At 38.3% G+C, this 26886-nt stretch overlaps 1 long non-coding RNA gene across 4 annotated transcripts in view; it reads right to left on the bottom strand.

Moving 5' to 3' along the window:
- LOC143271780 (uncharacterized) overlaps positions 1 to 26366 on the bottom strand; it is a 31565-nt gene extending 5199 nt beyond the window's left edge. The window contains exons 1-3 of one of the 4 annotated variants that reach the window (XR_013048905.1): positions 24658 to 26366; positions 20079 to 20171; positions 11769 to 12105 (exon numbers count right to left, since the gene is read on the bottom strand). This is a non-coding gene — a long non-coding RNA (uncharacterized LOC143271780). Of the gene's footprint in view, positions 1 to 11768; positions 12106 to 14766; positions 19327 to 20078; positions 20172 to 22972; positions 23784 to 24657 lie in introns of those variants that run through there. The other 3 variants (XR_013048902.1, XR_013048903.1, XR_013048904.1) reach the window with 3 other exon arrangements.
- Positions 26367 to 26886: the final 520 nt, after the last annotated feature.

Genomic DNA, 26886 nt, shown 5'->3' with positions numbered 1-26886 from the left:
TTTCTTCAAAGTTAACCACATTATGCCATCACAAAACAAGTCTCAACAGATACAAGAAAACTGAAATAACCTCATGCATCCTATTAGACTACCGTAGATTAAAGCTGATTTCAACAACAACAGAATCAACAGAAAGACTATTAACTCATGGAAACTGAACAACTCTACAGCTCTCTACTGAATAACTACTGGGTCAAGACAGAAATAAAGAAATTAAAGACTTCCTAGATTTCAATGAAAATAATTGCACAGCATACCCAAACTTATGGGACAAAGTGAATATGGTTTAAGAGGAAAGTTAGATAAAGAGGAGAGGACTGAGGAGAACACAAGAGTACATATGGGAAAGAGAAATATAACAGATTTTGTGGGTAGACTAGGGACAGGTGGGGATGGGAACCGAAGGGAATCAGGCGGGGGAGGGAGGGATGGAGAGAATTTGAAGAGCTACAACTCTAATAGGTGGCCATTTAGGGGGAGATGTGGAAACCTAGTGCAGTGGAAACTTCCTGGAATCTATGACCACGGCCCTAGCAAAGGAGGATATAGATCCTGAAATTGCCATCTTCTGTAACCTAGCTAGGTTCCCAGTGGTGGGAATGGGACAACAACCCAGCCCAAAAACCTGAGACCTATACTCTATCCTTCCTGAAAGATTTTCTAGGAAAATGGTGGCTCAGAACTTGTGAGAGTGACAAAACAATAACTGATACAGCTTGAGGCTCGTGCTACGAGACGGAGCCCATGCCTGACACTGCCTGGATAGCCAGGAACCATAGCCTGGATAGCCCAGAGACCTAGGATAGAACCAAACAAGACTGGCAAAAAATTAAAATAAAACCAGAAAAATGTGATTCTATCAATCACAGTAAAAAGCGGTAAAAACATTTGACAAGGTTTGATGCTAATTCTTGGTAGAAACAAAACTCAAGTAGGGGGACTAGAAGAAAACATCTTAAATATGATAAATAATAGTTTTCAAAAATTATCCATAGCATTATGGCTAATGATTGGATCTTTACTGCTTTCTACTTCCAGTCAGGTACACAGTAAGACTATTGTTTTCCCACTAACATTATTTTAAAGATAGTATTGAAAATTCTAGCAAATAAAGCAATAAAAGTAATTGATAGAAAATTATGACATTCATCATTATTTGTGTAATATGAGTATCTATGTAGAAAATTCAAAGTAATATATAAAACAACTAGAGTTTAGCAATAAATTTAGCATGTTCAAATGTTATATGACATATAAAAATTACTGTGTGTGTGAAAGTTATGAAATGTGGAAACTAAAATTAAAAACATGATACCTTTTAGAATTACTAAAAATAACTATAATACTTAAGTATCAATGCAGAAAATATATTATAACTTTCATGATTATAATATGAAACTACATGTGATAAAACAAAATTTAAAAAGATTCAAATCAGCCGGGCAGTGGTGGCGCACGCCTTTAATCCCAGCACTCGGGAGGCAGAGCCAGGCAGATCTCTGTAAGTTCGAGGCCAGCCTGGGCTACCAAGTGAGTTCCAGGAAAGGCGCAAAGCTACACAGAGAAACCCTGTCTCGAAAAACCAAAAAAAAAAAAAAAAAAAAAAAAAAAAGATTCAAATCAATTGAGAGAGAAATACATTGTTTGGGGGCCAGAAGTGTCAGCACATTAAAGACATAACTACTGCGTTGATTGACATGCAGGTTTAGCACAATTCCCAACAAAAGCTAGCAAAAACACAGCCAGAACCTGATTTCAAGACTTATATTGCTACAGGAGTCAGTACTATATGATGTAGGAAGTGAGAGTGGCAGATGAATCAACAGAGTAGAGTGGAGACCCCTGACACACACAAATACACCTTTGGGGAAAAGAAAAGCCATGCTTTGGAGAAAAGGTAAACTTTTAACAAAAACTGGAACAATCAGATCCCCACAGAGGCAAAGTAACCCTGAAATTATACTTCTCACCCAAATTTAAAGATGCAAACTGTGAAAGTATAAAGCTCTCATAGGATGAGAGATAAGGTAACTCTTCAATGCTAAGATAAGCACTTTTTTTTTTTTAAACTGACAGGTAAATCCACAATTAGCATACTAGAAAATAGGATCGAGAGCAAGGTATAATGAAATATATATATTTGGGTACAATAATAAAACCCATTACTTTGTAGGATGACCTAAAATTACCTTAATATAAAGTGATAATTTTTGTAACTTCAAATAACACATGATAAAAATACAAAACCCAACTGTGTTTGCACATAATAGCAACAAATGTGTGGATGTTAAATGAATAAAAAGGCAAGTTACTCAGTGGGAGAAAACGTTTGAAAATTATGCGTGTGATAATGCACTAGTATTTAGAATAAATAAGTGACTTTTAAAACTCATCAATAAAAATTAACAATTAAATTAGAAAATAAACAAAAGAAGAAACATTTAACTCAAATAAGCACGTGCTAAGATGATCAACATCATTACCCCGTAGGGAAATGCAAATGAAAGCAATGCAACATTAGTATGTATTTATTGAAGTATGTCCTCTGCCACTCTCAGTATAACAAAATCATCCTATTGCCTTCTTGGAGTAGACATTACATTGGCCAGTAGCCATGGTAACATAAGCTGAATAATATAGTGATAGGTAGGCCTGCAGTAATGAAAATGAAGTTACTGTCATTTCTTGATAAAGAGGGCAGGAGAACAATTGCACCTTATTTGGGATTCTTGTCATTGCTTGTTCTTACCCTTGCACCTAGCTATAGATTATCTTGGAAGAGAAGAGAATATACGAGAAGTTAAAAGCTAACTGAAAGTAGACTTCCATAGGGCACTTCCTGTGAAGTCTTGACACGTAGTAGGGTGGGACACAGTGGTGAGTGAACTGTTTGCTATTTAAGGGTCACTTATACTCTTAAAACTACCTCCTTAATCATGCTTGGCAGTAAGTCCAACAAATTAGTTGCTTCACCATGTTGAACTTTGATTGAATTCTTACTTTGATCTGTCATCAATGCTCTATCTGGGGTAAACAGACATTTATTAATATGATACCATAACTGCTAAAATATAAAATAGCAGACACAAGAAGACAGTGGGAATGCCAAAGAAACTGAATTACTCCAACATACCGACCAGGAATGAAAATGGTGCAGCCACTTGGAAAACAGTTTAACAGTTTATTTAAAAATCTCAAGATGTAGCTATTGTATAACCTAGCAATTTTCCTATGCATAAAGTTGATAGAAGCCTATTTGTAAAATGTGAATTACTCTGATTAGTAATTCATAATTGCCCCAAACAGGAGCCAGACTAAATGCCTTTTAGTGGAAATTATTGAATGAGGAATGAGTCTGTAGTGCATACACACCAAGAATTAGTATTTATCAGTAAAAGTAAAAAAAAAAAACAAAAAAAAAAACAAAAAAACTTTGATGAACCTCTGTAGAGTTATGCTAACAGACAAAAGCCAATACTCAAAGCATACACACCACACAATTTCATTATGTAGCATTCTTGAACTGAAATTATAACAACAAGGACCAGATTGAGGTTAGACAGGTATAAAAAGAATGGAGATGGGAAGGAGTGAATACGTCTACAAAATCACAGCCTGAACCACATCATGTGCTAGAAATGTGCAGTACCTTGACTCTATCACTACTGATATTTAGGTTAGAATGTTATTCTATAGTTTTGCAAGATTTTATCATGAGGAAAATAGGGTAACAAATGTGTGAACTCTTTCAGCATTATTTCATAACTATATAAATCTAAAGTGTATATTTAAAAATCTGACCTAATCTAATTACAAGAATACATTGTGAAAACCAAGGTGTCGGCTCGCCCTCTCAGCTTGACAACTTAATTCTGAGTCTGCTACCGAGTCACACACCACACACCCATGCAATACAACTGTAGAGATGCTTGTGACACTTCAGCACAACATCCACACAGCTAACTGCAATACTGTTTTGCTATGTGCCTGGATTTGCCTGTGTCTTGCCTTAGATCCTGTCTCTCTGTTTGTAATCTGAACTCCTTTCTCGGTACAAGCTACTAACCTCCACTACACTTTTATCTTTTTACTACCATTCCAAACAATACAATGCTCCTCCTCTCATTATCACAAGGTTATGTCTGGCCATCTTTCTGTGGAAAAGAGGTAGATCTCCACTGCTTCATCTAACCCGTGCTGACAGATGTCCAAGGTAGAGGGCTCACACAAATGTGATGCATATGTAGGTTACCAAGACCCCAGAACAGAAACTGTTAAAAATGAAGCATCTCTCCCCTGCAGGCATCCACAGAGTCTCTAGTCAGTGCCTGAACAAACTGGAAGACTGCACTATATTCAGGCTTCTGAACATTTCTTTCTCCTCACGTGATCTTCATCTTGCTCTGATCAAAACAAAAGCCAAAAAAAAAAAAAGCAACAATCAACAATAAGAACAAAAACACCATAGAGAATATCAGATCCTTGCCGATTTTCCATAGTCAATTGAAAAACGAGAAAACCCCAAAAGGAAAGGTAGAAAAAGAATCACCTGCACTCTTTTAATAACCTTTCAGTTTTCATAATCCCTAAATGGATTCCTTTAATTGTTTTCTGACATGCATAGCATTCACTACAGTACTGAAGAGGAACACATCTTGGTTTCACAGACTTATTTGAAGCACTAATAAAACATAAAGCAATAGTAACTATGCTTTGATCTCTGCAGATACTAACATTGGGCTAACTGGAGATATCTGAATGAATGTCCTTGGTGTCTTAGACTTCCCCTGGTAGCTTGTGTTGTGTCAGAGAAGAGTCCCAAGAAAACTACACATTTCTTTCCTTTGTCTCCAGACTGGATCTTTAGTGCTGTGTGGCTGCCCAACCAAGATGCAAGCCCAGGTTCAGACTTATCAATCATGAAGATCATGAAGAGTAAAATAAAGAAGGTATGCATGAAATACATATTTCTTTAACACCAACAGGGAAAATAGGCACACAGTGAAGGTCAGTGGAGTAAGTAGTTTCTTTGTTTTTATAATAGGCATTACAAAATGTGTGAAGGACAGGGCTGGGCATCCATTTGCACTGGGGAAGTTCACATGGTATGTGCTTCTCAGGAAAAAGCAGATCAATTATCTTCCAGTTGTATAAGAACCAATGTGTGAGACCGAGGCAGATCCTATTGCTCAGTGTGGCTACAATGTGCTCTGCACTGGGCACCAGCTTGAGATCTTCTCTGGGCAGAAATTTACTTCTCCAGGGTGGTGAGGCAGTGTGCATTGTGCTAAGCATCTCTACAGACTTGACAAGATTCCCTAGTGTTACAGCAATTACATTTCCAAATTACGTTTTTAGTAGGAAGCCATGGTAGATGAACTCATGAAGCACAAGTAAAACAAGGACAATGTGGCGGTAGCCCTTCAGAGGCAAAGTTGAGAATTCCCTGTCATTCCTCAGGACACATCAGTTGAGTCAGCCACACCTTCCCAATAGTTCTACCTCTGTTGTCCCAATCCTCTCACACTCGCTCTCTTCACATCCAAGAAATGACTCATTTCCGTGGAAAATGAACAAGAATATGGCCAAGGTTTGAAATATTTAAAATGCGAGTGTTAAGTGAATGCAGAAGATTATACTTAAAAATACCTGTCACCGCTCAGGTGGCATCTGTTTCAAGTGCACAAATAACCCAATATTTTGTCGTCTCATCATTCACAACTCTTGGAGAGAAAATAGAGAACAGAACGAGCTGCAAGTGAAACCAAATAAACAAATTTGGGTTTCTACAAGAAGGACAAACCAGGCTATTTTAAAACCTGGAAATGTAATCACCTTGATGATTGTGTGAAGCACACGTATTGTGACAAGTGTTTAAAGCCTGTGTGTTCTGGATTAGCACAGTTATCAGTTGATTTAGAGTGGGTATGATGGTACCGAGAATGAAGATGGCATAGCAACTGAGCTATATATAAGCTATGTGTAAAGAACTACACATGGATACATCTCCATAAGTTAAATGATGAAATAGAGCCTCTTAGGTTGCATTTTTTTAAACAATCATATACTTTATTTTAGAGATTAGTTGATACTTTGGGATAGCTAAGAATAGACTAAAATATAATACTTTTTTCTCTTTTGTACTTTATTTTCTATTCAAGCAAGCAAAACAGAGATCTTTAAGGCTGCCAAACAAGTTGCTGAAATACATGATTCTCCATAATTCTATCACTCCTGCACTCATATCAATATTTAGAAATTTGCTCTAGAGAGAGATTGATTTACCATACGTGGCAATAACAACCATTATGAACTCTCAATATTTCACAAACCATGATATAAATTGACTTTACTTCACACTGCTAGATGCCATTAGGCTCCTCCCCTACCAGGGAACTTGTTTCCATAGTAACCAAAGGGTGGGGGAAGCACAGGGAGGGACAAAAACAGCGTAAAAGCTAATGAAATGGAATACATATGCAATAAGCAAAATATGGAGAAGTGTTGGATGTCAGAACACTTTTGTCTCTAGACATCTACATATCTAGGGATATGAAGGCCAAGCCATCTGAAAGATCAGATAGGTAGGGATACTCTGTCTGAGGTTGGCTTGATAAAATGACCAACAATCCTCAGGGCTGCCTGCATTTCCCAGCAACTATGATGCCCTGTTAATGGACCCTGCTGAATCTTTCTATCACCACCAGCTCTGCAGAACCTCTGTAGACATGACTAAAGTAACTCAGAATCTTGCAGCTAGAGTGGAAGTAGAGCTGATCGCAGCAACCCCAAATCACCGCTTTGTAAGCTAGTTGTGGTATGGCTGACAAATAGAAACCTATGTGGCATCCAAGCTGGATACCGTATCCAGGAACAATTATTACTTACATAGTCGAGAGTCCAGTCAATTGAGTTCTTATTAGCACATTATGGTTTTGTTTGGCCAGCTGAAGATCAGCCAGGTCAGGCTCCCAGCTCACACTAACTTTGCTACCTTCACCATTACTGACTGCTTTCTGAAGTAATAATGACAAAACAAGCATTTCAGTCATGCAGAATTCTCCAGTGGGCACAGAGTACTACAATCTATTCTGAACTGTTGGGTCACCAAGGAAGCTCCCATGAAGGAAACATTAAGTAGTTCCTGCTTTCATCTTTTTCCTCAGATTGCTTAAATAAAATATGCAGCTAACATAATTGCATTTTTATTAGATTCTGCATATATGTGACTTTTAGAATTAACTCAGAGGGGATACACATTACATATAAACATATACTTTTTAATTAATTTTTCTTTGTAATTCAAAGTAGAATTCTAATGCATTCATGGAACGATATGGGCTCCCTCTGGGGGGCAATTTTAATACCTGCAATTCTGTGGCTTGTTAATCAAAGATTTTTTTTTTTTAGGCTTGTAGATAATTTATGTCTGCCTAATGTTCAGAGGTTGAAATTACAGAAATATGGGGGTGGGGGAAGCCTTACCTCTGACAAAAGATAAAACTTCTTGGAATTGCTATAGAACTGAGAAATTCAGGAATATCTTTTCTTTATGGAAATGCTTTGTGGTTTTAAAGGGGAAAGAACTGTAGGATTTTCCCCATATAAGGCAGAAATTGCTTGAATTCATATGTAGCAATGGCCAGTATTCTCCAACTCAGAACATGAATTTTTCAGTAGAATTACTGTATTTTGATAGAATTTGTTGTGCTTCTTGAAGAAATATAAATAAGCATATGCTACGTGGGAAATTTTCCATGCTGTGTAGTTTCAGGCTGAGATTAATTTCATTTTGTCAGCTCTAGGGCTTCAATTCTTTTCTTTCTATTTTTTTTTTATGTGCTGTTCTGTCATTAAGCCCAGGCTCCCACAGAGCATAGCCAGATCCCAGGGTGGAGACCTCAGACATAGAACCATGGAGAGGAACTAGCATGTTGTCCTCAGAGGATGGTTCTTGATCCTCCAGGTTTGTATGTGTTTGTGTGAACATTTGCACATAGACATGTGTACTGACAGTTGAATACACTCACACTGTCCCTCACTGGAGCATAGCTCACTCTGAGCTTAAAATGGTTGCCCTACAATGAGGGCAAAGAAAATTTTGCTGAGAAGTTACAGATATCCATTTCTTCCAACTTTGTCCTTACTCAAAATATAACACGAATGGCCAATAATAAAATAGTAAACGTTTAATATGATATGAACAGGCTAAAAAGAAAACTTAAGACATGTGAGATAAATTGTAGTAGTGATCAGAGTCATGTGCCGATGAATGGAATGAATGCTCGAGATCTCAGAAAGCAGTCAGTAATGGTGAAGGTAGCAAGGTTAGTGTGAGCTGGGAGCCTGACCTGACTGACCTTCAGCTGGCCAAACAAAAACATCATACACTAATGAGAGCTCAGATGACTGGACTCTTGTGTAGTGGGTAGCCATTCCAGCTTGGATCTGGAAGTTCCAACCCCTATTGAGACTCTGGCAACTGTCACGCCTACGAGGCGGGGCCAGGGGAGGCGCTGGGAGACCCAAGAGCTGGATCGGCCAGCGCTCTCTCTGTGTGCTCTCTCTGTGCCGGGATGCTGAACGGTGGAGGTTGACTGAGCAGAGCTCCAGAGAACACCGCTGTACTGCAATACACCTTCCCCAGACCCTGCGACCTACCTATTACTTAATTTGTGAGTTACACCATTAAATAAATATCCTTTTAACTACATGGCCAAAATAATTTCTCCAATACTCTTGCTATGTAAGCAACATTATTTTTTCTTATTGGTCTTTTTCTTGTATATTAAGGATTTCAATTTGGGGGTTTTGTGGGGTTTTTTTATGTGTATGTGTTTCTTGAACATATCTGAGCAAGTGTCCTTGAGGTAGGATGAAGTATCCTTTGGGCACAGCCCAAAGAGTGGTATAACCAGATTTTGAGGTAGGTTGATTCCCAATTTTCTGAGAAACTGTCATATTGATTTCCAAAGTGGGTGTACAAGTTTGTACTCCAACCAGAAGTGGAAAAGTGTTCCAAAGGTATGAATCTTCAATTAGCCATTAGATACAACTCTTTTCTGAACATATAAAAGAAATATCCCATGACATTTTTTTAGCACAATCTCACTATGATGCCTGAGCCAAGCACTGATCTATGGTGTGGCAGAATGTCATTAGGACTCATTTTATTACTATGCTCTGCTGTGGGATGGTCTGTATGTCAAATTGCTCTGATTGGTCAATAAATAAAACACTGATTGGCCAGTGGCTAGGCAGGAAGTATAAGCGGGACTAATAGAGAGGAGAAAAGAAAGAGCAGGAAGGCAGAAGAGACACTGCCAGCCCCCACCATGACAAGCAGCATGTGAAGATGCCAGTAAGCCACGAGCCACATGGCAAGGTATAGATTTATGGAAATGGATTAATTTAAGCTATAAGAACAGTTAGCAAGAAGCCTGCCACGGCCATACAGTTTGTAAGCAATATAAGTCTCTGTGTGTTTACTTGGTTGGGTCTGAGCTGCTGCAGGACTGGCAGGTTAGAGAGATTTGTCCTGACTGTGGGCCAGGCAGGACCAGAAAAACTCTAGCTACAATGCTCCTTTAGCAGAGCAGGAGTATTTGGTTTTCCACTAGGCTCATGGCCTATCTAGTAACAAGTTCTTGGCCACCCAAACAGTGTCATACATGAATTCTGTCTCATGGAGTGGGCCTTAAATCCAACTAGAGAGTGGTTGTTTACTTCTACAAGATTTATACCACTATATTTCTTTTCATTTAGCATCTGAGTTCTAAGAATTAAACTCATATTATCAGACTTGGCAGCAAGTACCTTAACCCACTGAGCTTATTTGCCATACCTGTATTAGTTTATTTAATTATCAAAACCAATTTTATGCAGAAAGCTAAATAATAGACATCTGTCTAAAACTGCAAACCAGAGACATAAAGTCATAACAATTATTTATTATGCGATTACCTTTTTGCTTTCTCTTGGAGAGTATTAGCAAGGTCATTTTGAAAACAAGAACATATTGGTACAGAAGAATTTATGGTCTTTAGAAAATTAACTAAAAATAATAATCATTGTGACCATTACTTTAGAGGTGAGAAAATAACCTATAAAGACCTGCTCAAGGTCACAGCAAATGAGTGAGTAATGGTGTTGAGGTCTGAAAACAGGTTTTGGATGTGGAATCATTATATTTTCAAAATAGTCTAGAACAGGAGGCTGTGAGAGCTGACCCCTAGGACTCCAAAGCTCAAATGCTTTCTTATTGTCCACCTCTGTCTGCATTCTATAAAAACATGGTAAAGTAAGAGTGGAAGAAGAAAAGTTATTCTCCAACTTGAAGAGGGTATTCCTATTTGAACAGCAGTTATCTACAATTGCACATTTCCTTATAGGAATTATGTATGTGTAAGTATTTAGTCAAGTGTCTCTTAGTGATGTGGCCCCACTCTGAGAACTGTGCACTTAGACAATTTTATCGTGCAAACATGAAGTACACTTACATCAACCTTTCTATAGGTCACTGGCTCCATGTGGCCTGTTAGTGTGATCAAGAAATGTGATACAAGTGAAATATTTGAAGCTACTCAGGTTTTAGGCACAGTATGTTGTCTCAGAATATGTTTTTGTAGGTAGGAGGACACTTAAAATAAAAGCAAAAAGTATAATACAGTGAGTATAGAAAACAGCAACTGCAATATTATAATGCCAAGAGTTACATGTGCTATTGTTCTAATATGCTGGGAGTACAGAAGGTTTGCTTATATCCGTATCACCACAAGAACCTCACTGATGTCTTATGTGCCTCCCTAGCTAAGATATGCTGACAATCTTAGCTAGGGAGTTTATTATATGTGCTAATAAACTTAGCTAATAAGTTTTAATAACATGACATGTTTTAATCCTGTTAACATTTTATGGGATCACCACTATAAAAATGGTACATGGTTCACTGACTTATCGTTATGTATTGTATTTTTTCCATTGATCAAATCATGGATATATGTTAGTTTAAATAAATAATTGGGTTTATGTGTGCTTTATTCAACAAAACAAAAATGATGTCAGTAACATCTAACCCAAAGTGTAAAAGTGAGGATAAATCATTAAAGGTGAAAAGAATCAGTTGATTTAAAGCATTTTCACTTTTTATATTTATTTCTCATGTCTTAGGCACTGATGATGGAGGTGAAAAGAAGCAGTTGATTTAAAGCATTTTTCACTTTTCGTATCTATTTCTCATATCTCTTATTAGGTACATGTGATGGTTAATCTTAATTATCACTGTAACTTGATTTCAAGTTCCCTAGGAGAAACAGGGTATGTCTGAGAGAGCATTTCCAGATAGGATTAACTGAGTGGGAAGACCTCTTTGAATGTGGGTAGTACTCTGCCATGGACTAAAGGAGCAGAGTAAATAAGAGGAGGAAAAGGAGAAGGTTAGCTGATTCCTAACATTCTTCAATGTCTGCTTGTTGAACATGGGTGTTATGAGATCAGCCACCCCGTGTTCTTTCTGCTGTGCTACCCCCATGAGTCTAATTCTTTGAGGATTTTTTATTAAGAATTTTTTTATTCATTTTACATACCAATCACAGAACCCCCTCTCTTCCCTCCTCCTGCCCCACCAGCCTTCTCCCCAATCCACGCCCCATTCCCTCCTCCAACAAGGTAAGGCCTCCCATGGGGAGTCAGCAGAGCCTGGTACATTGACTTAAGGCAGGTCCAACCCCACCCCCCCCCCCCGCATCAAGGCTGTGCAAGGTGTCCCACATAGGTAGTGGGCTCCAGAAAGCCAGCTCATGCACCAGGGATGGATTCTGATCCTACTGCCAGGGGCCCCCTTAAACAGATCAAGCTACACAATTGTCTTGCTTATGCAGAGTGCCTAGTCCAGTCCCATGGAGGCTCTATAGCTATTGGTCTAAAGTTCAAGATTTCCCATTAGTCTGGTTTGGTTGTCTCTGTAGTTTTCCCCATCATGATCTTGATGATCCTCGCTCATAGATAGAATCCCTCTTCTCTCTCTTCAACTGGGCTTCTGGAGCTCTGCCTGGTGCTTGGCTGTGGATCTCTGCATCTGCTTCCATCAGTTACTGGATGAAGGCTCTATGATGACAGTTAGGGTATTCACCAATCTGATTAACGCCAATCTGGGGTAAGCCAGTTCAGACACCCTCTTTACTATTTCTTGTAGTCTAAGGTGGAGCCATCAATGTGGATTCCTAGGAACTTCCCTAGCACTTGGTTTCTCCCTGTCCCCATGATGTCTCCCTCTATCGTGCTGTCTCTTTCACTGCTCTCCTACTTTGTCCCTGTTCCAGCTCGACCATCCTGTTCCCTTATGTTGTCATCCCCCACCCCCTACCCTCCATTGCCCCTTCTCATCTCCAGTTTACTCATGGATATCTCTTCTATTTCCCCTTCCCAGAGTGATTCATGCGTCCCTCTTAGGGTCCTCTTTAAGAATTTAAATCCAGTTGTATTTTATATCATTTACCCTAGAGTCTGTTGGAATGCTTATACTGGGATGAAACTTTCATGAACATATGGTTGTTCAAAAAACAGACTCTAACAAACTTTTATTACTTTTATATCTATTTATTCAGTTGTTCTTTCTCTTGATGGATTATCCCACTCCTCATTTCCACCATAAATAGAACTATAGTTCACCTTCAGCCTGCCAGCTACCCCTTGGGACTTAGCAGTCTGTATTTAGCCTTCCTTATTCTGTCTTCTTCCTCAAGCAATCCTAGAGCTAGACTTCTTTTAGAATATGATCCTTTATTTTTTTCTATAGCACTGAATAGGGAGCAGATGGATTAGGGAAACACATTAATTTTATCAACATAAGAAAGTCATTTATCGTGTATTTGATAGAGAAGATGGTGTTAGTGGAAAACTTTCAAAACTGGGAGTGGAATCTAGATGGTTCATGGAATATCATTCAAGGAGCTTTTGCTCTACTAAAAAAAAAAAAAAAAAAAAAAAACTTGGAGCACATAGGTACTGGTTTTTAGATACTGAAAATGTACAGGCCTACAGATACTGAGAAAGAAACATCCAAGACAGAGGATGTGCATGGCAACTTTAACATTTCAAGATCTTTTTTGTTTGTTGGTTTGTTTTTTTTCAAGACAGGGTTTCCCTGTGTAGTTTTGGTGCCTGTCCTGGATCTGGCTCTGTAGACCAGCCTGGAACTCACAGAGATTTGTCTGGCTCTGCCTTCTGAGTGCTGGGATGAAAGGCATGTGCCACCATCGCCAGGCCCATTTCAAGATCTTATCTTGGTTTCCAAGACTTTTCCAGGATGGTGGGGTGTCTATTCTGCCTTGGTCTCCTCTGATATTACCATACATTCCACACTATCTTCTTGGTTTGCCGCTCTGTACTCAGAAATCTAAGTCTATACCTTGTAAAAGTCTGTGAAGGCTTCTTCTGTCTGAGATACTTTACTTTTATACTTCTGACTGATTTCCACACCTAATCCAATACTCAGTCACAGGCACTAATTTAAGGGTGATTTCCCCACTCTCCTACGAAACCTCTTACCCTCTGTTTAAAGGCTTGCAGAGCCTCTAACTCTACTTAACTTTTTCATACCATGTATCACTTTCCCATACAGTAAATGATTTTCTGTTTTTTCATTGTGTATATTATTTATTTTCTACTTTGAAACTAAGAGTCTAAGAGGACATGAATTTTATTGCAATTTATGACTGCAAAAAAATCTTCACTATGTTTCTTTCTTCATACTTTGTTGGAGCTGCCATGATAAACTATCATTGACTGGTCCTTTTCAGCAGAAATTCATTCTCCCACAATTCTGGATACTAAGACTCCAGGATCAAGGTGCTAGTGGGTCTGATTTCACATTAGCCCTCTCTCTTTACTTCCAGATGGATGCCTTCCTGCTGTGTCCTCACATGGTCTATTCCTGCTGAGTGGGGAGAGGCTGCCGCACTCACCTCCCAAAATACGATAGAGCTTGAGAGAGATATATCACAGTCATCTGATTTTTTCCACTTTTACTGTTTAGAAGCATTATCACTAGCATGTTCAGTAACTTGCAAAAGCTTATTTGAAAAAGAAAACGAAAAGACTTTTGATACTTCTGCTTGGGGCTCCAAATGCCTAGCAAAAAGATCTTACTGGAAAACTATAGCCTCTACTAAATAAAGATGTAAACATAAGCAAAACTCTATTGCTTATCACTGCATTTGCTAGTGATGTTCTATTAATAAATATTTTCTAGAAAATGAAGGAATACAAAGAATGATTTCAAACAATGAGAGACTCATAGGAACATGCTGTCATATCAGAGAAAGCCATTCTTCTTTCTACATCTCCAGTTACAGAACTTCCATACACCCAATAACTCCTTTCACTTTTAGACATCTGTGCAGATGCCCAATGATGAACTATCAATTAAAATAAGCTGTACAAAATGACTGCCGTGACATACATGCCTGTCTTTGGTACATGTTCCATTTCAATGCTGGAATTACCAAAACAACTAGTGTGACTGTTCACTTCTAGGGTCAGCAACTTGTTTGTTCGATGTCTAAATCCCAAGGCAAACAGCTTAGAGATGGTAGGAGGAAGTGAGCAGAAAAGAGATTTCCAGTTCTTTTGTTGTCCTATTACAACTAGCATATTCTATTTAATCATATCCTCCTCTAGGAGAAACCAATTATTTGAAGAGAAATTTATTCCTGCTATCTGGATTCTGTCTTTCAATAAGGAACAAAGATCAAAGAGGGTATATTTTCTAATTTTTTAACATTAACAATGTTCCTCATGCTGCAAAATAGAATAACTTAGGGCTGTTATGGAGATCCCTGTAGTTTGGGGCCTATAAATGGAATGTCTTAATACAGTGAACATAATTAATTGTAACATATTTAATATCTCTCAAATAAATTGGAAAAAGCAAGTCACCTTATACTTGGATATTTATTTTCAATTTGTCACCAAGCTCAGAAAACTATGTGATGTGGCTGAAATATTTACCCAAGTTCAGCATTATATTTAAGAGTGATTATTTTCTAATGTGTATAATTTCTGTCATGAAACAATTGGAGAGCTTATCATAAAGTAATGTTTGTTAATCAATGCCTGAGAAATCAGAAAATATACATGGCTGCTAGATCAGCATGCGGTCTGACAAGAATATGAAAGAACACTCATCATTAGTGATTTTAATCTGTTGGCCTATTCATAATGTAAGATTAATTCAATGAATATGTAGAAAAATAGGTCAAAGTACATAATGCTGAAGTATATAACTTGTGTTTCGTTAATTTCCAAGAGTAGAAAGATTCTTTTTTTTTATTGTTTAGTTTTTGTCAGATTATTTCACCCATCAGCTTTAAAAAAAGAAAGATTTATTTGTTTGTTTGTTTATTATGTACATTGAGGTTTTGCTTGCATGTATGTCTGTATGAGAATACCAGATCCCCTGGAGCTGGACTTACAGGGAGTTGTAAGCTGCCATGTGGGTGCTGGAAATTGAGCCCTAGTCCTTTGGAAGAGCAGCCAGTGCTCTTAACCTCTGAGCCATCTCTCCAGCCCTGAAAGATTCTTGACTGGTAGATTTAGTCCCTATAATAGAAAGACAGTACTTGGACCTATTTTTCAAGAAAAAGCCTCTCATTTTTATAGTTTCCTTCTCATTCCAAAAGGAAATCCATGCCCTGCTCATCTTTCCCCTCTTTCTCATGACCCATATATTTTAGTCTTTCCATTACAGGACACTTTGATGAGTCCATTTATAGAAAATTGAGACACATCTTATTGTGGATTAAAGCAACTGTGTCATCTACATCTTCCATGATTCAGACATGCCCTTTGGTTTTGGATGTGATGGAAAAACCTGTTTTCACTCCCAGTTGGAAATCCAGCACAGTTAGATCAGATGGCTGCTGACCTTTAGGCAACAAAGAATGGGTGCGATTCCCAACTGCTCTCATTATTCTGGACAGTGACCTTGTTTGGAGCAGCAGTCTTGAGAAGCTAGCACCTAGATGACAGGTTCTTTCCTTGAATTCTAGACTCTTCTGGCTTTTGATTGTAAAGCTCTAAGGTGCCTAATTGTAATGGTGTTAATGGTTGGTGTCCGTGTCAGGTCCATTACTCTTCACCCACTGAAGACCAGTTACTAACATGATAATGCCTTCTAAGTAGTGGAGGATATCTGAATTCAGAAGCCGTGGAGTGCTGGAACATCTTTTCTTATTTTTATAACACTGTACCTAGGACATCATTGACACTGACTGAACATTTACAAGGTAAGTGCTAGTCACCATGTTATGAATACTCACAAGGAATTTGCATAAAATGCACCATACCAAAACACAACACACTGTTAGAATTGTCTCACTTTGCTTTCCAATAATGTCAATGAGGCCGATTCTGATATATATTCAGACTAAGAACTTGGTATACAACCTAATAAATGGCAGAAATAGTACATGAGCAAGTTTGTCTGATATACAATGTTCAGGCAAAACTGTTCTACTCTTTCAACTAGGACTAAAACTATCCCTCAAAATAATAAAGTAGTTTTCCCAGTAAGCTATATCTGAAGCTCTACTCCTACTAATTCTTTACTTCTTACATGCTCAACATACATAACTGTATGAATAATGTATCATACACACAGTTGCTAGAAAACTGAAAGAACCCATAAAGCTTGAAAAAGGTTAACATAAGGAGATTTTTTTTCTCTTCCATTTCTGTTGGGTTGTACTTTAGATTTAATATGACTTGGCATCTCCTCCCAAGAATGTCTGAGTGTGCAGGGTTATCAATCCTCTGTTTAAATCTTATTGTGTCATTCAAGAAAAACTGGAATCCTGCTGGACTATGTCTTTAACTCTCAGGACTGCAGATATTAAATGAATAAAAGAGAAAGAATTAGGTCATCTGAAGAAGTGCATCCATTTATTGGGCCACACATCAAGGGAAATCTCAAATGTATACTTTAGAATGGGGTATATCTGACTCCAATATTAAATACATATTGATTCACAGATGCAGCAGCCCCTGTCACACTGTGATGTAAACATAGTTTCTCATTAAACTATATTTATACATTAGATGCAACAAGAATAATTTGTTTTTAAAACAATTCACTTTTTTTTACATGTTAGTTTTAAATTTGGTCACCTGATTTCACTAAAGACACCACCCCTCATGAGACAGAGCACTTTGAGGTGATATTCCTGTGTGGATGGAGGGGTTGGGCATGACTAAATCTCTTTATGCCAGCTCTAAAGACTGAGGGATTGGTCATTACCTGTTCATTGCCTTTATTCACTGGCACATACATGCTGGATTTAAAGTATGAGATGTTTAAGCCAGAATGAGTAAAAATATGTAATTTTCTTTCTACCCTTTATATTTACATCCTCCACAGCAGAACCTTGAAATAAAGCTGAGAACTTTCATTCTTGCCCTGTGTCTTGTTTCTCCTGACTCACTGTTATCCATTCTACATATATCTGCCATCAAGTACTTACTGGTTTTAAAAATGAAAAGGATTTTGTATACTTTGATATTCAGTCAGAAGAAAACCATTATAAATCTTAAAGGCCTAACATTTTTATCTTGAGGGAAAACATAATTGGACTGAAGGTTATTTACTGAGTACTTTTGAAGAAGCCAAATAACAGCTTTTCAACATAGTCTGCATTAAGTAGCTTCAAAATGATTCTAGAAAATAGCACCTGGCAGTGGCTTAGTGGACATGGCCCCAGCATTTTAATGCAACTGGCTATATTTTATATTTCATTCACAAAATTGTTTGGATGCACTTAGGGTACTTTTACTTGAATTTTTATTATTATTTAACACAAACCTAGTCATTTCATAGTCATGACTTTAAAACTTTCACAACTGATATAAAACCCATGTTGGGTTTTAAAAAAGATTAAGTAATCGGTAATCTGAATTACGGAAAGCAACAGAATTTCTTCAAGTATATTTCTTGTCACATTGTTAAGAGAACTCCCTTTACAACTCACACACCTCACATTATCATTCTTAAGGATGTCTAGAGTTTTCCTTCTCAGCATGAAGAGAGTTGTTTACAGTGATGGCACTTGGGAGGAAAAGAAAAGTGTCCTTTGTCCAATTCTGGCTATACTCCAATAAAGGTTCCACTTGGCAAAGAAATATAATAGCAGGTCCCTGGAGCTCCCTTATATAGTGGTTTTTTACTGCTTGGAAAGAAGTTTGATATTTCAGTTCTTCTAAGTCTGTCTCATGAAACTGATTGAAGAATTATATCATATACCATGTGTTTAGTATCTGTGCCTTAAGCTTCTCTTAAATATAATTGCTTTGTTTAAGTTGAACTATACAAAAAAAGTCACATGAAATGAGATAAATCTTTGTGTCCATTGAATATTGTGTTTGGGGTGTTTCATTTTGTTTTTGTTACATGATATAAAATACAGAAATCTTTTCCATTTTAATGTTAAATTATTTTTAAATTCAGTTTTCCAGATTACAGAGCATATTTTACACCTGACCTTCTTTATCAACCCTGTAGATCATTTTGGTTGCTCACCTTGTCCATGTATATCTAAGCTAAGATACAAGGATTTGCAGTAAGTTTCCCAAGGTCTACCCAATATAAAAACACTCATCTCACAAAAAAGGGCACGAGGAGGCTACTCATGACATCTTGAGAGGAGAATTATGAGTTTAGACCTTGACCTCCAGCTTAGCTTTAGTAAGAGTGCTGGAACCTTTCCTAAGTGAAGCCTAGTGAAAGGCCCCAGGTCATTAAAGGTGGATCTTTGAAGGGAACTCTGGGGACCCCTTGCATTTTTGATTGAGGGTCTCTTGTTCATCATCAGACCTCTAATGTGGTGTGTTGCCTTAAAGAAGCAGAATCAATTGATTATAAACTCGTGCCTTTGGAACTGTGAGCCAAATAAGCATTTCTCTTTCCACGCTGATGACCACAGGTGTGGTCACAGCAAAACGAAGCTGGCTGCAACTGATATACAGACAATTGCCACACAATTATTGCATTGTGTGATCCAGCAAAATCAAAATTCTATAGTGGAAAACAAGAAGAAAAATACAACTGTAGTTATCAACAGTTGTCCCCTTGTTCTAGAATTCCCTCTCCCCCTTTACATCATCTGACAAGTTCCTACCAAGTTTTTAATACTGCTCAGCTCTCATCCCTTCTAAATGTCTTAATATCTCAGAACTTGCATGAATTTCCATAGTCCACATGTCAGTCATCCTGGGAACTATAACACTAGCATGCAGCAGGAAACTTTATCTTCTGTCCATCATCATATGGCTCTCCTTAAAGGAAAAAGAAACTTCACCGAAAGACATGAGAACACCAAGCCTTTCAATATGCAAAGCTGTACTTATACTTTATCCTTCTTTTAAAATTACCATTTTCCTACTTAACTGTGATGTATGTCACCTAAAAGAACCCAGCTTCTGAGACTGGCCAAGGAAACTCTTCTCTATTATATGATGGAAATAAACACAAAGTTTTCCCTCTTATGTGTTTGTGGTGTGTGTGTGTGTGTGTGTGTGTGTGTGTGTGTGTGTGTGTGTGTGTGTGTGTGTGTGTAGGCCAGAAGTCAACACTGAACATTGTTTTCAATCATTCTCCACATTATTTTTTACAATAGGCTCCCTCACCAGACCTGGACCTCATTGATTCAGCAAGACTAGTTGGCTAGTCCAGGAATCCCTCTGCCTCTACAGTACCAGGAATAGTGATGCACATTGCCTTCATGTTGTATTTTCATGTAGGCACTGAGAATCTGAACTCTGGTCCTCATATCTGTGCAGCAAGCAATTCACCCACTGATCTATCTCTTTGGTCCTCCTTTTTTTTTTTTTTTTTTTTTTGATTAATTGTTTCCAGGGATTATCTCCAACATTCAGAATGCAAGTCTAAAACAATTCCAATCTAAGACAATCCATTTACTTTCAGATCCTAATATTTAAATCCTTGATCCTAAGAAGTATTCTCCAATTCAATTTTAAAGAAAACCCTTTGTAAGTCTGTAAGACACATATAAAATCAAGAAAGTTACCTTGGGAATCCACTCATGTTTCTTGTGGGAATAATTTTGCCAGGAGTGATCATTGATATGGAAGATTGAGGGAATTCTGGTTCTCAGGTTATACTAGAATACAATAGCAACAAATGACCATGATTGTAGTACTCACTCTACAGATTTTTACTATTGTATTTACCAATATATCTGAATAAATTAGAATTATCAACTCAAAATTCATAAAAGCCCTTTTATTCTTATATGATTCCAGTAATTGTATTTAACTCAATTAATTGTATTGTCAGTGCTTTTCACACTACTCCAATCAGAATAGTTTAAGAAATTCTGGTACCTGTGAGCCCATTCACTGAAATCCATGAATATGTCTGACTTGAAGCACAGAGATGGTGAAACACAGATCACATTTATTGGATAGGAGCTATGAGAAAGTCATGTTAGTTCCTTTTACACCCTTTAGGCAGGTTCTCTTATTATTATCATGTACAATCAGTGACGCTCATGTAAAAGCTAAGGGCAAGACAGTAAGTCTATCCAATCATTATTTCTTTTCCTACTGGTAAGTTTCTTCATAATTTATCTATTTTTGAAAAAGATCAATAAATAAACCAGGCCACACAGGGTTTACCTTTAACCTGCATTTTTGCAGATTACTTTTAAATGACTAGAAAAGCAAGTCAGAGCAACATTTTAAGGCATGCATCAAAATGGAGAACACCTAAGTGTCTACACTAATAGATGGCAAATATAGTTCACCACAGTAAATGCAAAATAATGAGCTTTCAGTAAAGAACATAAAATGGGAAGATCTGCTTAATGGAGAGGGGCTGCTGCATGCCGATTAGAAACACATTTGAGAAGTTGCTGCAAGAATTGTATCCATTTAGCCTTTAGTTCAACATGGAATGGCAGAGATATCAAGTTAAACCACTAAAAACAAAATATTATAAATCAAAGGCAGAATTACTGTTATAAAATATAAGTATACATTTGCCCCCAGAAAGTACAGAACATGGCCACTTTGTTTTCGAATCAAGCCATGAAAAGACTTGAAAATGGACCAACTGCTGCTTCCAAAACAACTCTGAAGTTCAAAACGAGTTCTGTGAAATTGAAAGACAGAATTATCTACAAAAGTAGTTGAAATTACTATACTGGAAACAAACAGGAAAGTAATGAGACTCTATGTCACAATAATAGAAAAGGAGAAAGAAGTATAAAACATGTTTCACAAAATTACATAAATGTGAATGTGTTTTTAAAATACTCTGAAGCAAGATAATCAGTGAAATAAAGATACAATTAAACACTTTACAAGACAGATTACAGAATCCTGAAGGAAACACATTAGACTACAACAAGAAACCAACAAATCCAAATTAACGATTAGCTTTTCAGCTTTTGTAATGACACTGACAGATTCTAATTCCATGAAATGAGCTGTCCTGATAAGCCCAAGAAAGCTTAAATAAGGATTTATTGGTGAAATATTCAGTCAGAGCACCATGAGTATAAATAAAAAATACTCCAAATTGTACTTAATTTATACCCAAGCAACTGAAATGCATTCCATAATGCATGTAACTCACATGTTAAGCTAAAAAACCTAATATGTGGTCAGAAATATTAGACAGCATTGGATTTTGGTTAATAAAGATGTGAAATCTCTCCAGAAAAAGTATATTTCACCAAACCCCAGTTACATTACATATTTACTGGTTTCTAATTTTGGAAAAGGTGTGTTACTGAATAAATATATTTCAAAGAAAAAGTATCTCTGAATCATTTAACAAAACACTTCCAAATGTTTTTGTTTTCTAAACTATTTTGTAACTTTCTAAGACCTTACCAGAATTTTCATTTTGCCTTTTAATCTTCACTTATAGACAGTTCATATTTGTCATAGTTACTTTGCCTTTTTAAACCACTAAGTAAAGGGACCCTCACACCACTGGGTGCTCCCTTCTGGACCCCGGATTAGGCACAAAACACACCCAAACACAGAAGAAAAACCAATTTCCAACACACAGAGATTCTTTATTAAGCAGGACAAAGAGATAAGGTGGCTTCATCTGAATCAGACAGAAACACCAGCAAACGGCTTTGTAGGGGTGACTTTTAAAGGGAAAACAGGCAAGGTCCATGTTAGGGTGAGCTAGGAGGAGTTGGTAGGTTCTGACTGAACCTGTCAGTCTGATAGCTGGACCTTGGTGGTCAGCCTCAAGGATGAATCAGGCATAAGGAAGTGGTCAGATAAGGGAATGGCTTTTGATGACCAGCTTTAGGAATGGGAAGCTGGCTAAATAATGGAATCTAGTGGTTTAGCAAGAGAGAGGAAAGGCAGGGTCTGCTGGCACCATGTTTGCCATGCCTGGCCCTGTTAGAGCCCTTCACTAAGTATACTGTTAAATTCATCATTTCAAACACATTTTTCAGTGTTGATCAGACTGTTTATTTTATATGTTTCTTGTTTATACTCTTGTTATATATATATATATATGTTATATATACCATCAATTAACTTAATAAAACACTGTGAATGATAATAAACAGCCTCCAATGTATACCTACACAACAGCATGAGAAAGGAAAACCCCAAATGACTCAAATAACCGTATATTTAAGGAAAAGTTTTGGCTCGGTGCTACATTGATCCAGAGGTTGTTTCCCTAGTCTTCTTTATATAAGAAAGCATGATTTCCAAACCATGTCCCTAGAAGTCCATAGAACAGTTGTCTCTAACTCAGATAAAAAGTGGAATGGCTCTGGTGTCCTCTGCTGCAAGGGTTATCACGGGTATTTCAGTCTACAAGTGTTTCTTTGGATTAGCAGGTGGGCTTCTTATCCAGCTTGCATGCCTGTGGGGTTAGTGAGGTTGGCACTCAGAAAATGTCATTCCATAGATAACATACCTGAATTAGCTGTAGAATCATAACATAGTCCTGAACAGAAAACCACAGTGTTTTATATTCTGCTCTTCCATTTGCCCTTTAGGTTCTGTGTGTTCAGAGAATGGAAAAAAATGACTGAGCAGTGAAGGGAAAGAAAGGGGCATCGACCCCTCAACTGAAGAATGGATTAAAAAAATGTGGTACATATACACAATGGAGTACTGCTCAGCAGAGAAAAACAATAACATCATGAAATTTTCAGGCAAATGGATGGATGTAGAAAATACCATCCTGAGTGAGGTAACCCAGACTCAGAAGGACAAACATAGTATGTACCCACTCATTAGTGGATACTAGATATAAAGCAAAGGGTAATCAGGCAACAACCCACAACTCCAGAGAAGCTAACTAACAGGGAAGACCCAAAGGAGGATGCATGGACCACTCTGGGAAGGGAAAATAGATGAGATCTCCATGAGTAAACTGTGGATGAGGGGTGGGCAATGGAGGGTAGGGGATAGGGCATAAGAGCATAAGGGAATGGGATGGTTGAGCTAGAACAGGGAGGAAGGGGGAATGCAATGAAAGAGATACCATGATAGAGGGAGACATCATAGGGATAGAAAAAAACCCAGTGCTAGGGAAGTTGTCAGGAATCCCCAAGGATGACCCTGTAGTTGGAGTTATCTCCAGTCCTGCCCAGGGTGGCAGCCACTCAGACTCAAATAAGCACACAGATGCTAATATTATTTAAACTGTTTGGCCTAATGGCTCAATCTTCTTGCTATCTAATTCTTATATCTTAAATTAACCCATTTCAATTAATCTATAAGTTGCCATGTGGCTCATGGCTTACCGGTAATTTACATCTCACTTCTCATGGCAGTGGCTGGCAGCATCTCCTCACTCAGCTTTCCACTTCTCCTGGACTTCTCCTCTCTCTGTGTCCCACCTATACTTCCTGCCTGGCTACTGGCCAATCAGTACTTTATTTATTAACCAATCAGAGCAACACATTCAGAGCATACAGAACATCCCACAGCATGACCCCAACCTGGGCTACTAGCAATAGTGGAGAGGGTGCCTGAACTGAACTGGCTTGTCCCAGAGATCAGACTGGTGAATATCCTAACTGTAGTCACAGAACTTCTCTCCAGTGACTGATGGAAGCAGATGCAGAGATCCACAGCCAGTCACTAGACAGAGCTTCAGGAGTCCAGTCAAAGAGAGAGAGGAGGGATTCTATGAGCAAGTACAGCGGGATCATGATGGGGAAACATGTAGGGACAACAAAACCAAACTAGAGGGAACTCATGAGAGTTAGATCAATGGCTGTGGAGCCTACATGCGAATGGACTAGGCCCTTTGCATGGTGAGACAGCTGTGTAGCTTGATCTGCTTGGGAGGCCCCCTGGCAGTAGGATCAGAATCCATCTCTGGTGCATGAGAGGGCTTTGTGGAACCCACTACCTGTGATGGGACACCTCACGCAGCCTTGAGGCAGGGGCAAGGGCTGGGACTTGCCTTTACTGAATGTGCCTCCACTTGGGAGGCCTAGCCTTCTTGTGGGAGGGAGTGCGGGATGGGTTGGGAGGGGAGACTGGGGGAATGGGAGGAGGGAAGCTGGGTGTCTTTGATTGGTGTGTAAAATGAATGAAAAAATTTTCTTAATAAAAAAAAGAAAGGAGCATTGAGACAGCATCTACCTCCATTTCTCAAACTTGGTCTTGAGATGGTAATGTTGTATTCTTTCATGTTTACTATCTTTCCATGTTGCTTAATACTTCCTATGTGTCTGTGGGGTGGACTTCAAGCTTTTGTTTACAAATGGGTGAAGTTTAAGAAGATGAATCATCTGTTTCAGAAAATCTCAGCTCATCTCTTCTTGGTTTCATTGGAGCGATGAGGTGCTCAATTCAGTCTCAGGAGTTGGCAAGTACCTTGGGGCAGAAGATCTATATGTTGATAAAAGGGACTAGCCAGAAACTTCACTCAAGTTGTGTCTTCCCCATTATAAAACCAAGACTGGCCCTTATACCACTATTTACACCCTCCTAATCTTGAACATATAAAAATAAGAACACTGGTTGGTTTTTTTCTCAGGCGTTTTCTAAATCCTTTCTACAAAAGAAGCATTGTACTCATTCTCTATACATCCAAAGTGTGAACTTTATTTATTAAAATTTATTAATCCAGAGTCATCGATATCAGCCTCTATCAAGAATGTGTCAGTTTCATGCTTAGTTAGCATTGCAGTGTCTTTAGAGATGTAGTCCTAAAATATCATTTTAAGTTTCTGTAAAGGGACTCAGCTTCCTGAATTAAAAACATCTGTGTTCTTTCAGATGACTCAGCTATTGAGTGTGATGTGCTAAGGTCATCTGCAAAATCCCAAAACATTATTATGAGAAGGTAGAAACATAAAACTAATTCCAACAGAAATAAAGTGACTAAGTCACTGACTACTATGCCTGGAGAAGCATTAATAGAATCCTAAGAGTGAGGTGTCCCACCACAGGGGATTGGCTCCAAAAAAGCTAGTTCATGCACTAGGGATAAATCCTAGCCCCACTGCCAGAGGCCCATAATCAGACCAAGCCACACAACTATTACTCATATTCAGAGGGCCTAGTGCAGACCCATGCAGTCTCCCCAGATGTCAGTCCAGAGTTAGTGAGCTCCCATTAGCTCAGATCAGCTGTCCCTGTGGGTTTTCCCATCATGATCTTGACTCCTCTTATTCATACAATCCCTCTTCCCTCTCTTTGACTGGACTCCTGGAGCTCTGTCTAGTGATTGGCTGTGGATCTCTGCATCTGTTCCCATCAGTTACTGGATGAAGGTTCTATGATGACAATTAGGGTAGTTATCAATTTGATTACAGGGGAAGGCCAGTTCAAGCACCCTCTTCACTATTGCTAAGAGTCTTAACTGGGATCACCCTTGTGGATTCCTGGGAATTTTCCTAGCACCAGATGTCTCCCTAATGCCATCATGTCTCCTTCTATTAAGATATCTCTTTCATTGCTCTTCCTCTCCATCTCTCCCCCAACTGGACCATCCCATTTCCTCATGTTCTCATCTCCCATGTCCTCTTCCCCAGCCCCCAGTTTACCCACGAGATCTTACCTATTTCCCCTTCCTAGGGTGATCCATGCTGTCCCTCTAAGGGTCTTCCTTATTACCTAGCTTCTCTGGGGCTGTGGGTTGTAGTTTGGTTATCCTCTACTTTACATCTAATATCCACTTACAAGTGAGTGCACACTGTGTTTGTCTTTCTGGGTCTGGGTTACCTCACTCAGGATGATTTTTTTCCAGTTCCATCCATTTGCCTGCAAATTTCATGATGTCATGCAGGGAAGAGGGGCTTGGTCCTGCCTCAACCTGATATGCCAAGCTTTTGTTCACTCCCCATGGGAGGCCTCTCTCTCTCTCTCTCTCTCTCTCTCTCTCTCTCTCTGGAGCTGATGGGGGGTGGGGTGAGTGGGAAAAGATGTAAAATAAAACAAAAATTTTTAAAGAAAAATAGAATCCTAAGAGGAGATGAAGGTAAAGGGGAGACATTAAAATATGAATTTTATCCCAGAGGCCATCAATAGTCCAAGAAAAATCATCAGATACCAACATGGAGAGTGGTCTGGAAGAAGGAAGACTTGAGACAGTAAGTAAGAGCAGTATTGCATTAAGTAATAGAGTTAAAAACTTGTGGTCTTCGCTACTGGGTCTAAAAGTTATTCATAAACTTTGAAAAATTTGATTTTCTTCTCCCTTTAGACTTGTGCAAAGTCTTAATGATTTTCTCTGATTATACTGAATGACAGAAGTTTCCATTTAAAAGTCCAATTCCAGTGATTCCACATGTTGATCGAGAAGAAACGTATGTTGTCTTTGAAAGTGAAAGATATTTAATTACAGAGACAAACTATAAACATACA

Source organism: Peromyscus maniculatus, chromosome 2 (genome assembly GCF_049852395.1).
Source record: "Peromyscus maniculatus bairdii isolate BWxNUB_F1_BW_parent chromosome 2, HU_Pman_BW_mat_3.1, whole genome shotgun sequence".
NCBI lineage: Eukaryota > Metazoa > Chordata > Mammalia > Rodentia > Cricetidae > Peromyscus > Peromyscus maniculatus.
The sequence above is the reverse complement of the archived record's forward strand: the minus strand, read 5'-3'. Positions and strand labels throughout refer to the sequence as shown.